The sequence below is a fragment of the Dendropsophus ebraccatus genome, chromosome 2, assembly GCF_027789765.1.
Source record: "Dendropsophus ebraccatus isolate aDenEbr1 chromosome 2, aDenEbr1.pat, whole genome shotgun sequence".
Classification (NCBI taxonomy): Eukaryota; Metazoa; Chordata; class Amphibia; order Anura; family Hylidae; genus Dendropsophus; species Dendropsophus ebraccatus.
In genome coordinates, this window is record NC_091455.1 from 22,224,980 (window position 1) to 22,239,615 (window position 14,636).

Sequence of the window (14,636 nt, forward strand, 5' to 3'; positions counted from 1 at the left end):
ACACTTCAGCTATCAGGGGGATGATGGGAACTGTAGTCATGTAATACACTTCAGCTATCAGGGGGGATGATGGGAACTGTAGTCATGTAATACACTTCAGCTATCAGGGGGGACGATGGGAACTGTAGTCATGTAATACACTTCAGCTATCAGGGGGAGGATGGGAACTGTAGTCATGTGCTACACTTCAGCTGTCAGGGGGGGATGATGGGAACTGTAGTCATGTAATACACTTCAGCTATCAGGGGGATGATGGGAACTGTAGTCATGTAACACACTTCAGCTGTCAAAAGGGATGATGGGAACTGTAGTCATGTAATACACTTCAGCTGTCAGGGGGGATGATGGTACCTGTAGTCATGTAACACACACTTCAGCTGTCAGAGGGATGATGGGAACTGTAGTCATGTAATACACTTCAGCTATCAGGGGGGATGATGGGAACTGTAGTCATGTAATACACTTCAGCTATCAGGGGGGACGATGGGAACTGTAGTCATGTAATACACTTCAGCTATCAGGGGGGACGATGGGAACTGTAGTCATGTAATACACTTCAGCTATCAGGGGGGATGATGGGAACTGTAGTCATGTGATACACTTCAGCTATCAGGGGGGATGATGGGAACTGTAGTCATGTAATACACTTCAGCTATCAGGGGATGATGGGGGTTGTAGTTGCACTATTCCAGCTGGATTCGGGCGGCAGAGTAATGTGCAGGCTACCGCCCCCCTCCCACTTCCCTTCACAGTCGCAGCCAGGCCGACCTTTTGTTCACCCCCCACATTGCTGATGCCGGCCCCGGGAGTGTCCCGACGGTCCTTCCTGCCGCCCTCACCTCCTGTCAGATCTCCTCCTCGCCTCCCCCACCTCCAGCCTTCTCCTCTCCCGGACCGTGCAGCTCTCAGCCGCTCTCCTGCCGCCGACCCTGCGCACCCCTCTGCCCTTTTCAGACACTCAACGGCCCAGCTGTGTCTCATGCTCGGTGCCTGTGGAGGGGGGGGGAAGGTCCTCAGCCCATAGGACCCGCAGTTGCCAACCCCGCAGTGACACACACGTGTCCCGGGGCTGGCGATGTCAGAGGCAGGAGCGGCGACGGAAAATTTGCCGGCGGCAGCTGCATGGTAGGTAGAAGATCTGGGCACGAGTGAGCGCGCAGGGTCCCGGGTCTGTGTCCGCAGGGGTGGCACAGAGAGAACATGACAGGCGCTCAGGTAGCCGCCTGTCATGTTCTCGGCACTATATGTTAAACTACGCTATTTTGTAGTTTAACATAAAGTATCGATACCAGGAAATCCTGGTATTGAACCGTTTTTTTGCCCCAAAAATCGATAGTAGTATCGATTTTTCGGTGCATCGTGCATCCCTAGTACAGTCCATAAAAAATAAGCTCTGTACAGTAATATAAATCTATATATATATATATATATATATATATATATATATATATATATATCAATCATAAGATCTGTACAGTATACAGTGGTGCCTTGGATTATGAGCATAATTTGTTCCGGGACTGCGCTTGTAATCCAAATCACTCTTAAATCAAAGCAAGTTTTCCCATAAGAAATCATAGAAATGCAGACAATTGGTCCCCCCCCCCCCCCAAAAAAAAAAATGTTTTTATTCTGAATAACATGTAAAACAAATGAAAAACATTTAAAAACAGCAGAATCTGTGATAATATAAGTTACTGTACAGTATAGCGATCAGCATGTGGTGTATAATGTATAGTAAGGGCATAAACCTGATAACACAGCAGCAGTTTATAGATACAGGATGGAGCTGCAGATCCCCATAATGCGGGAGCGTAGTACAACAGGCTAGAATTACCGCCACAGTCCTGTCCCCTGATGCAAGCCCCAGCCTTAAGTGGAGGGTGAGGGAGACTTCCTAGGTCAGGGTACAGACAGTACAGCATAACGTGAGGCAGATAGTACAGGCCTATAGAGAGTTATGAGAGACAGCAAACATACAATAAACATAAGATTGTTATACATAAATAATTCTCTTACCAACTATGCTGGAGACACTGAAGCAGCAGGTTAAAATGGCTGCTGACCATGCTAGAACAGGAAGAGGAAGAACCAGGAACTACCCATAATGCTCAGGGCTAAAAATACACAGATGGCCAGTAGGTGGAGCTGTTACCATACAATGTAAGCAGATAGGATGCTAATACAGGCAACCACTGAACTATAGACAGACAGACAGACATGCACATAACTCCCAACCTTATGGACGGCCAAAGAGGGACGCTTGTGCTTCTCTTTATAAAAAATTACATTTCTATACTTCTTAATTCATGGATGCAAACACACGTATACAGGATCTGATGCAGATTGATGCAATCACACATACATGATCTGCAGATTGATGCAATCACACATACAGGATCTGCGCAGATTGATACAATCACACATCCAGGATCTGCGCAGATTGATGCAATCTCACATCCAGGATCTGCACAGATTGATGCAATCTCACATCCAGGATCTGCTGTAGATTGATGCAATCACACATCCAGGATCTGCTGTAGATTGATGCAATCACACATCCAGGATCTGCTGTAGATTGATGCAATCACACATCCAGGATCTGCTGCAGATTGATGCAATCACACATCCAGGATCTGCTGCAGATTGATGCAATCACACATCCAGGATCTGCTGTAGATTGATGCAATCACACATCCAGGATCTGCTGCAGATTGATGCAATCACACATCCAGGATCTGCTGCAGATTGATGCAATCACACATCCAGGATCTGCTGCAGATTGATGCAATCACACATCCAGGATCTGCTGCAGATTGATGCAATCACACATCCAGGATCTGCTGCAGATTGATGCAATCACACATCCAGGATCTGCTGCAGATTGATGCAATCACACATCCAGGATCTGCTGCAGATTGATGCAATCACACATCCAGGATCTGCTGCAGATTGATGCAATCACATCCAGGACCTGCAATCACACATCCAGAATCTGCTGCAGATTGATACATTTAGGGTCCATTTACACAGAACGATTATCTGACAGATTATCTGCCAAAGATTTGAAGCCAAAGCCAGGAACAGACTATAAACAGAGATCAGGTTATAAAGGAAAGCCTGAGATTTCTCCTCTTTACAAATCCATTCCTGGCTTTGGCTTCAAATCTTTGGCAGATAATCTGTCAGATAATCTTTCTGTGTAAATGGACCCTTATGGTGCGTTTACACAGACAGATTTATCTGACAGATTTTTTAAGCCAAAGCCAGGAATGGAATAGAAAATAGGAGAAATCTCAGTGTTTTCTTTATGAGCTATTCTTTGTTTATAATCTGTATCTGGTTTTAGCTTAAAAAATCTGTCAGATAAATCTGTCTGTGTAAACGCACCATAATGCTAAGTTTACATGAGGCGATTATTGGCCCGATCGTACGATTAACGATTTCGAAGTAACGATTTTTTTTTTTTATAACGATCAGCGTTTAGACGGTACGATACATTGTACGGAAAAATCGTTTTGCGATCGCACGCCCGCAGCTCGGAGAGGTGGCGGCGGGGTGGCGATCGGAGAGGCGGCGGCGGGGGTGGCGATCGAGCCGGCGCAGGGGGCTGCGGATGAGCGGAGGGCCGGGCTAAGGATGAGCGGGGGGCCGGGCTGCGAGCGGGGGGCCGGACTTTGGGGCGGCGGGACTTTCGCGCGACGACTGTTTACACGGAACGATCGGCGAATTTTTGGCGAACGACGAATGACGATTTAAGAACAAGTTAAAAGATCAAAATTAACGATTTCTCGCTCGTCGTGTGATCGTTCGCTGCGTTTACACGTACGATAATCGTTCCGTGTAAACCCAGCATTAGTCACATTGATATCTGCAAATCTGCAGCAGATCCTATATGTGTGTCTGCATCCTAAGGTCTCATTCACACGTCAGTAACGCTGTCTGTAATTGTGGACCCACAACTGCAGACAGGATTACGAATGTGTTTTAGTAACTGTCCGCATTTGCATGGACCCCCTGTGAAACAGATGACACGAACGCACAATGGCTTAAAGTGACTCTGTACCACAATCTGTCCACCACAAACCACTTGTACCTTTGGATAGCTGTTTTTAAAGCTTACAAAGGCCTTACAAACCAATGTATTATAGGTGTCTGACTGCAGCCTATTGCCTTACACAAAATGGCCACTAGGTGGCAGCAGAATACACAGTACATAAATAGTACAGTAGTGATACAAATGGTAGAAAGATGGCCAAGTGCAAACATGACAAAGTACTTAAAGGGGTAGTGCGGCGGTAAAGAATTATTCACAGACTAACACACATTACAAAAGGTATACAACTTTGTAATGTATGTTATGTCTGTGAATGGCCCTCTTCCCCGTGTCCCCCCCCCCCCCCCCCCCGTGTACCCGGAAGTGTGGTGCGCTATACTCACCTGTCACGTGCCGACACCCGTCTCCGATCTTCAGCGAGTGACGTCTTCTTCGGGCGGACGGTGAACAGCTCCAACTGTCCCGAATGCCGGCCGCCCTCTGCAGCGTCATCCGATGCTCAGCCGAGATCGCGGCTGAGCACAGTTGTGACGCAGCGGAGGGGGGACGGGCGGCAGCAACTCGGCCGTCCGTCCGAAGATGACGTTTGACACAAGATGGCGGACGGCCCTCGTCCCGGATCAGGTAATGTATAATGCACCACACTTCCGGGTACACGGGTGGGGGTGGGGGGACACGGGGAACGGGGCCATTTACAGACATAACATACATTACAAAGTTGTATAACTTTGTAATGTGTGTTATTCTGTGAATAATTCCTGAGCGCCGCACTACCCCTTTAACCAATAACAAGTGCAATATGGGGGTTGAAGGTAAGAAAACCACAATGCACTTAGTAACAGGAGCAGCATAACAGCACATGCAGCACTGATTTCTGCATAATGGAGATCAGACTGTCACCAGCCCAAGAGAGGACAATAACCAGTGATATGACATCACAACTCTTATTATGATGAGGCAGAAAGTCATAGTAAAAATTCCACTGCATGAACACTTGTGACTTCACCTTCCATCTCTAGATGCCATGCACATAAAATCCAGGGGATCTTAAAGGGGTACTCCGCTCAAACATAACTTTTGATATGTTGCTGCCCATGGAAAGACTAACAATTCCTTCCATACTTGTTATTATCTATTCAGTCTCCTTTCCCAGTTCTGAGCTGCTGCTTTCTGCTGAAGACACAAAAATCTGCGTGTAAGCTTTTCTCTCTGTCTCCCCCTCCTCCCCCTCCCTTCTGAGACGGTTAATCACAGTGAGGTCATCAGCAACTTGATCTCAGTTTAACCCTCCCAGCATTACAAAGAAACTACAAAGTTGCAGATAAAGCCAGTCCCCTGACTTGTTTACATCAGCTGTCTGGGGTGGGAGGGGGAGACGGAGAGAAAGGCTCACAGACAGTTTTTTGTGTCTTCAGCAGAAAGCAGCAGCTGACAACTGGGGGAAAGAGACTGAATAGATAATAACAAGTATGGAAGGAATTGTAAGGGTATGTGCACACTGAGGAAAACACGCTCAGGACTTAAGGTGGATTCCCCCGCTTGTCCCCGCTTCACTTTCAGGCAAATTCCGCTGTCCGCCCAAAGAATGAGCAGGTTTATTCTTTGGGTGGACAGCGGAATCTGCCTGTGCATAGAATGGAGTCTATGGCAAAGGCGGATAGTGAAGTGGGGACGAGCGTCGGTATCCTCAGTGTGCACATACCCTAAGTCTTGCTGTGGTGTTCCACCATGGGTGTTTCTGCTTTGAACACCCCTCGCAAAAGCCTGGTACCTCAAAAGTAAAGTGGTGAAGAAATATTATATACGTTTAGCCACTAGATGTCACTATTTGTATTTATATATGTTACACAGCTGTAGTCGCTTAAGAGTTACTGTATTGTATAATGGGATCCTGTACACCAATGAGAGAGACTCTTTCCTTCTACCTATCTCTTTCCTCCTTTCTTCTCACACTCTCTTCTCCACCACTCACAGGAGCTGTTACATACACCCTGTAGGAAGTAGTCACATGGGGAGAGGGAGTTCAGTTCAGTTTCTCTTTGTTTCTCTGAGGAGTGGCACACACAGATCAGGCATCCCTGCTGAGCTTAGCCTGGAGCCTGGCTCTGCCAGGTTCCCTGTCTGGGACAGACCAGCTGCAGTGTACAGACACGTATGGAGAACACAGAGACTTTCTTTCTTGAAGCAACACTTCTACTAACAATGCAGTGCTCCCTTATTGGACTTCATCTTCAGTCAGACTATTTTTGAGTTGTTAGAGGCTAAAAGAATGTTATTACTCACTCCACAGATGCCGACTTTGTTGCTTCTGCATAAGGTGTGGTGGAAGTTTAGGGTCCATTTACACAGAAAGATTATCTGACAGATTATCTGCCAAAAATTTGAAGCCAAAGCAAGAAACAGACTATAAACAGAGATCAGGTCACAAAGGAAAGCCTGAGATTTTTCCTCTTTTCAAATCCATTCCTGGCTTTGGTTTCAAATCTTTGGCAGATAATCTGTCGGATAATCTTTCTGTGTAAATGGACCCTTATGCCACGTTTACACGGAACGATTATCGGGCGAATTTTCGCAATAACGATCGAATTCAAACGATAATCGTACATGTAAACGCGGCGAACGATGGATAAATCGTTTATTTTGATCTTTTAACATGTTCTTTAATCGTCGTTCGCAAAAAATTCGCTGATCGTTCCGTGTAAACAGTCGTCGCGCGAAAGTCCGCCCGCCCGCCGCCTGCAGCCCGGCCCCCCGCTCATCCGCAGCCCCCTGCGCCGGCTCGATTGCCGCCCCGATCGCCACCGCTCTGATCGCCACCCCCGCCTCCGCCCAGATCGCCACCCCTGCCGCCGCTCTGATCGCCGCCGCCGCTCCAATCGCCCCCGCCATGAGCATACGTTACCTGCTCCGCGTAGCAGGTCTTCGAAATCCCCGGCTCCCCTCTTCAGTGCATTGATTGGCTGAAGAGGTGAGCCGGGAATTTCAAACGGCTCCTCTTCAGCCAATCAGTGCTGCCGTGCATTGATTGGCTGAAGAGGGGAGCCGGGAATTTCAAACGGCTCCTCTTCAGCCAATCAGTGCTGAAGAGGAGCCGTTTGAAATTCCCGGCTCACCTCTTCAGCCAATCAATGCACTGAAGAGGGGATTATCTCAAAAAAATTGGGGTGTGAGCGCACACTAAATAATAAACTATTCTATGGAGTGCAGACAACCTCAGCAAAAAAGTTAAAGACACAAAACAAGAAAAAGAATCTGAGGATAATAAAGTACTGCACATCCAAAAATATATATAAACATGATTTTATTGTACAACAGATAAGAGAAAACACACAGAAAAAAACAAGAAAGGCTGTATACAGCAATAAAAACCCAACTCTAAGGGGGGAGAATACAATCAATCACCCCACCAACCGGGATCCCCCACATGAAAGAATATCACATGCCTAAATAGCAGGCATCCCTCCCATAAATCCCTACGGTAAACGGTACAACATGCACAAAAAAGAACATCAATACAATATATCAAAATATATATATATACATGTATGGTATATGTGCAAAAAATGTACAAACCGAATAAAAGACAGGAGGAGATGAGAGTGACCCCGGTACTAACCCTACCCCACGCGTTCCGTCAGCACACTGCTGACTTCATCAGTGTCCCCTGATGAAGTCAGCAGTGTGCTGACGGAACGCGTGGGGGAGGGTTAGTACCGGGGTCACTCTCATCTCCTCCTGTCTTTTATTCGGTTTGTACATTTTTTGCACATATACCATACATGTATATATATATATTTTGATATATTGTATTGATGTTCTTTTTTGTGCATGTTGTACCGTTTACCGTAGGGATTTATGGGAGGGATGCCTGCTATTTAGGCATGTGATATTCTTTCATGTGGGGGATCCCGGTTGGTGGGGTGATTGATTGTATTCTCCCCCCTTAGAGTTGGGTTTTTATTGCTGTATACAGCCTTTCTTGTTTTTTTCTGTGTGTTTTCTCTTATCTGTTGTACAATAAAATCATGTTTATATATATTTTTGGATGTGCAGTACTTTATTATCCTCAGATTCTTTTTCTTGTTTTGTGTCTGCACTGAAGAGGGGAGCCGGGGATGTCGAAGACCTGCTACGCGGAGCCGATAATGTATGCTCGTGGCAGGGGCAGTGGGGCGATCGGAGCGGGGGCGATCAGAGCGTGGGGGCGATCGGAGCGGCGGCGGCGGGGGGGGGCGATCGGAGCGGCGGCGGGGGGGGGCAATAGGAGCGGCGGCGGCAGAGGTGGCGATCGGAGCGGCGGGGGTGGCGATCAGGGCGGTGCAGGGGGCTGCGGTTGAGTGGGGGGGGGGGGCGGACTGCGGGCGGGCCGGGCTGCGGGCGTACAATCGCAAAACGATTTTTTCGTACGATATATCGTACAGTCTAAACGCTGATCGTTATAAAAAAAAAACGTTACTTCGAAATCGTTAATCGTACGATCGGGCCAATAATCGCCTCGTGTAAACTTAGCATCAGGGTCCATTTACACAGAAAGATTATCTGACAGATTATCTGCCAAAGATTTAAAGCCAAAGTCAGGAATGGATTTGAAAAGAGGAGAAATCTCAAGCTCTCCTTTATGACCTGATCTTTGTTTATAGTTTGTTTCTGGCTTTGGCTTCAAATCTTTGGCAGATAATCTGGCAGATAATCTTTCCGTGTAAATGAACCCTTAGGAAAGTCATGAAATTGTATGACAGTAAACAGCTGAAGCGTTTTGATCAGTTACAAAGCAAAATTTGCATTACCTCACACTCAGTTCTATAAATATTCGCAACTACGCCACACCTGTGAAGCGGAAGGTGAAATACTTACATCAGAGGTGCAGTATCTGCCCCCAATGAATATAGCCGGGGAATTGGAGACTACTTAGGGTCTGATCTCCTGTCTATATAGGCATATCGGGGGAGATTTATCAGACATGGTGTAAAGTGAAACTGGCTCAGTTGCCCCTAGCAACCAATCAGATTCCACCTTTCATTCCTCACAGACTCTTTCAAAAATGAAAGGTAGAATCTGATTGGTTGCTAGGGGCAACTGAGCCAGTTTGATAAATCTTCCCCATCATCATCTAAGTTTTCAATGACCTTGAAGGGAAAAACGGGAAGCTGATATCGGTCCTATAGAGGAAGGCCAATGGAAAGAAATCTTAGAGATGACACCCAAGTTGTCACTAGGAGAACAACACTGTCTCTCACACCTATATTTGCTGTACCGTGTATACCGTACACAGCAATTTCTTTTACACATCAATGTGCGGGATACACCAATGTGTCCAAGATGTCATTTTCATGAGGGGAGGTCTCTTACACATGTTTTGGCGCTACCCAGGGCCGGTTTTAGACTAGATGTGGTCCTGGGCAAAGTTAAAGGTGGGGCCCCAAATGCTGAAATATTTTAGCAACAATTTAAGGTCCCCATACATGTTACTCTTTTGTTGGTGGTACCTGTTGCTCCTGGTGGGTTCGGCCATCAGTGTAAGGTGTATGGGGCTCTCTGGACAGTCCTCTGACAGATGATATCAGTGGACATAGGGGATCAAGCTTGATGGAAAATCAATGCCCAACCTCTTTGTTCTAAGAGAGATAAGCCGCCATCAGATCTGTATAGCTATGGCTTTACCCTCTCATAGAAAACACAGGAAAACGCAGATGTGCCAAATTTCTGTGTATGGGGAGGATGGGACCAGATGGGAGAGATAATTGTCAGCTGAAGGAATGTTCAGCCAGCAGTTATTGGAAGCGTACGGCCACTTTTAAGGCCGTATTACACGGCCTGATATTCTGCAGAAGTGAGCGCCAATCTGGTAGAATGGAGCTCGCTTAGAGAGCCTACTACAGCAAAAGCTATGGAGGAGATTTATCAAACTGGTGTAAAGAAGAATTGGCTCAGTTGCCCCTAGCAACCAATCAGATTCCACCTACTTAGAATCTGAGTAATGAAAGGTGGAATCTGATAAGTTGCTAGGGGCAACTGAGCCAGTTTCACTTTACACTATGTTTGATAAATCTCCTCCTATGTGTATATATACAGTATATCATTAGTGATGTGTGTGCAATCCTTGCTGTATATAGTAAACAATAAAGATATATATACTACCTGATCACGTTCCCCGGTGTCCTCAGGCCATGTCTGTGATATATACTACCTGATCATGTTCCCCGGTGTCCTCAGGCCTTGTCTGTGATATATACTACCTGATCATGTTCCCCGGTGTCCTCACAGAGCGATAGCGTCCTGATTCGGACAATTTTCGCTCCATGTATTAGGGCCCTTACTCAGTTCAGAAGTTTACATGCCGCTACATGTCAGGACTACCGCTACATGCCGGGACCGCAGCTACATGTCGGGACCGCCGCTACATGTCGGGACCGCCCCTACATGTCGGGACCGCCCCTACATGTCGGGACCGCCTCTACATGTCGGGACCGCATCTACATGTCAGGACCGCCTCTACATGTCAGGACCGCCGCTACATTCTGGGACTGCCCCTACATGTCAGGACCGCCGCTACATTCTGGGACTGCCACTACATGCCAGGACTGCCGCTAAATGCCAGGAATGCCGCTAAATGCCAGGACTGCCCCTACATGCCAGGACTGCCGCTAAATGTCAGGACTGCCGCTAGTGGTGTAAATACAAGAACTATTTATATGAATTGCTTTAAAAAAATAAATTTAAAAAAATCACTATAATCAGGACCAAATATTACCTCCATACCGTTATTGAAGAAAACACACTATATATAGGCCAATATTACCACCATAAAGTGACCGCCCCATAATGACTCTATATACACTATATACAGACCAATATTACCGCCATAGAGTGACCACCGCATGACTCTATATACACTGTATACAGACCAATTTACCGCCATAGAGTGACCACCGCATAATGACTCTATATACACTATATACAGACCAATATTACCGCCATAGAGTGACCACCGCATGACTCTATATACACTATATACAGACCAATATTACCGCCATAGAGTGACCACCGCATGACTCTATATACACTGTATACAGACCAATATTACCGCCATAGAGTGACCACCGCATAATGACTCTATATACACTATATACAGACCAATATTACCGCTATAGACTGACCACTGTATAATAAATGACTGTATATACACTGTATACAGACCAATATTATGTGGCTGTCACCCTATGGCTGTACTATTGGTGTATATAGTGTATATATAGAGTCATTATGTGGCAGTCAATCTATGGCAGTAATGACTCTACGCTATATACAGACCAATATTATTGCCATAGGCTGACCCCTGTATAATGACTTTATATACACTCTATATACAGACCAATATTACCGCCATAGAGTGACCACTGCATAATGACTCTATATACAGACCAATATTACTGCCATAGACTGACCCCTGTATAATGACTCTATATACACTGTATGCAGACCAATATTATGTGGCGATCACTCTATGGCTGTACTATATATACTGTACTGTATATAGTGTCATTATGTGGTAGTCAATCTATGGCAATAATGACTCTATATATACGCTATATACAGACCAATATTAATGCCAAAGAGTGACCACTGCATAATGACACTATATACAGACCAATAATACCGCCATAGAGTGACCACTGCATAATGACTCTATATACAGACCAAAATTACTGCCATAGACTGACCCCTGTATAATGACTCTATATACACACTATATACAGACCAATATTATGTGGCGATCACTCTATGGTTGTACTATTGGTCTGTATATAGTGTGTATATAGAGTCATTATGTGGTGGTCACTGTATGGTGGTAATATTGGTCTGTATATAGTGTGTATATAGAGTCATTATGTGGTGGTCACTGTATGGTGGTAATATTGGTCTGTATATAGTGTCATTATGTGGTAGTCAATCTATGGCAGTAATGACTATATATACACTATATACAGACCAATATTAATGCCAAAGAGTGACCACTGCATAATGACACTATATACAGACCAATATTACCACCATAGAGTGACCACCACCTAAAGACTGAATACCACCTTATTTTTTTCTCAATAAAATACACCGTATTGCCTTAGTGATGTCATCATACACTATACATAGGAGCTGCAGCAATTACATAGGACTGATGAGGCCGGAGAATGGCTGCAGCTCCTATATACAGTCTATTCACCCCAACACTTGGAGTCAGCAGTGCTTCTTATACACACACACCATTTTATATATACATATATATATATATATATATATATATATATATATATATATATATATATATATATACACACACACACACACCCATAAAAACACATTATACAGATACAAACCATCCAGTCCACACACTATACACAGGACATGTAACACACACTACATTCATGCATTATACACCTACATTCATACACATTACACTACATGTACAGAATACTTACTCCCTCTAGCATGCTGGGTGTAGTGGTGCATCCCCCTCATGTACCTTGCAGCAGCAGCAGGCTGTCATCCTCCCCCGGCAGCCCTCTCCTCCATCGTCCCGACAGCTCCACACCAGAGGAGGAAGTCACATGCAGTAAGAGGAGCTGGAGGGAGGGGGAGGGGGAGCAGACACCGAGCCCAGCGTCCTGCAGCCTCTGCATGACCCCTGATAGCAGCAGCCAGGGATCACTCCCAGACGCTGGAGGACGCTGTCTGTGCTCTCCTCTCCACTGGAACTGCGGTAGGGGGCCCCTGGGGGATGGGGGCCCTGGGCATTTGCCCTGCTTGCCCCCCCCTAACGCCGGCCCTGGCGCTACCCCAAACTATTTAGCTATTGGTGAGGGGTGACGTCATCTATACATAAGGCCTATTCTGTAGAATTTCAGCAATCCCCATTGGTATACATATTGGGGTACGTAGAAGATTTAGCTCTGAACGTTATAGAACAGACTGCAGTAGGCCGAATTTTATTTACGGCACGAAAGCTCATCGCTAAATATTGGCTTGACGAGACCCCTCCCTCAGTGGCGGAATTTGTGGGGAAGGTTAACTGGCTGACCGGCATTGAGAAATATGCATATGAGAAGCAAAAAGCTACCACGAAATTCAACAAGATTTGGAGCAAATGGATGTATACTAGAGATGAGCGAACTGAGTTCGAGTCCATCCGAACCCGAACATTCGGTATTTGATTAGCGGGGGCTGCAGAACTTGGATAAAGCTCTAAGGTTGTCTGGAAAACATGGATACAGCCAATGACTATATCCATGTTTTCCACATAGCCTTAGAGCTTTATCCAAGTTCAGCAGTCACCGCTAATCAAATGCCGAAAGTTCAGGTTCCGTTCGACTCGCGCATGCTCCAGGTTCGCTCATCTCTAATGAATTCGCCTGATCTCAGGAGTTCTCAGTTCTCAGCTGCTGATTTCGTGTGTCAGCTTTAATTGACAGCCAGCCCCTGCTGTGTATGGAGGAGGCTAATGCTGCGTTTACACGGAACGATTATCGTTTGAATTTGCACGATATCGATTGAATTCAAACGATAATCGTACATGTAAACGCAGTGAATGATCAAACGATGAGCGAGAAATCGTTCATTTTGATCTTATAACATGGTCTTAAATCGTCGTTCTCAAAAAATTCGCAGATTGTTTCATGAAAACAGTCGTTCCTTTACCGATTTCACCTATGTGCGAGATAGGCTTAAGTGATCGCAAAACGATTTTTCCGTACGATATATGGTTCTGTCTAAACGCTGATCGTTATAAAAAAAAATTGTTACTTTGAAATTGTTAATCGTACAATCGGGCGAATTATCGCTTCGTGTAAACGCAGCATTAGGGTCCATTTACACAGAAAGATTATCTGACATATTATCTGCCAAAGATTTGAAGCCAAAGCCAGAAACATGCTATAAACAGAGGTCATAAAGCAAAGACTGAGACTTCTCTTTTCAAATCCATTCCTGGCTTTGGCTTCAAATCTTTGGCAGATAATCTTTCTGTGTAAATGGACCCTAAGCACCTGAGCCTGCTCCATACTAGAGATGAGCGAACCTGGAGCATGCTCGAGTCGATCCGAACCCGAACGTTCGGCATTTGATTAGCGGTGGCTGCTGAAGTTGGATAAAGCCCTAAGGCTATGTGGAAAACATGGATATAGTCATTGGCTGTATCCATGTTTTCCAGACAACCTTAGAGCTTTATCCAAGTTCAGCAGCCACCGCTAATCAAATACCGAACGTTCGGGTTCGGATGGACTCAAACCCGAACCCGGTTCGCTCATCTCTACTCCATACACCTCTAATGAAGTCATGATATAATACTACATTCTGTGTCCTCATAAAGAACTCACTTATTGTAATACATAGGGAGTAGGGGCTGCACAACTCTCCATTCTAGCTCATAGGGGGCTCAGGGTGGGGGGGACCCTTCTCTACTAGCCTCATCTACAAGGGTTGTCCTGATGGGGTACCCACTAACTTTCTTTCACCTTCTGTCATCGTCATCTCAGATCCCATCACCGGTGATATAAAAGGAACATAAAAGACACAAATACAATAG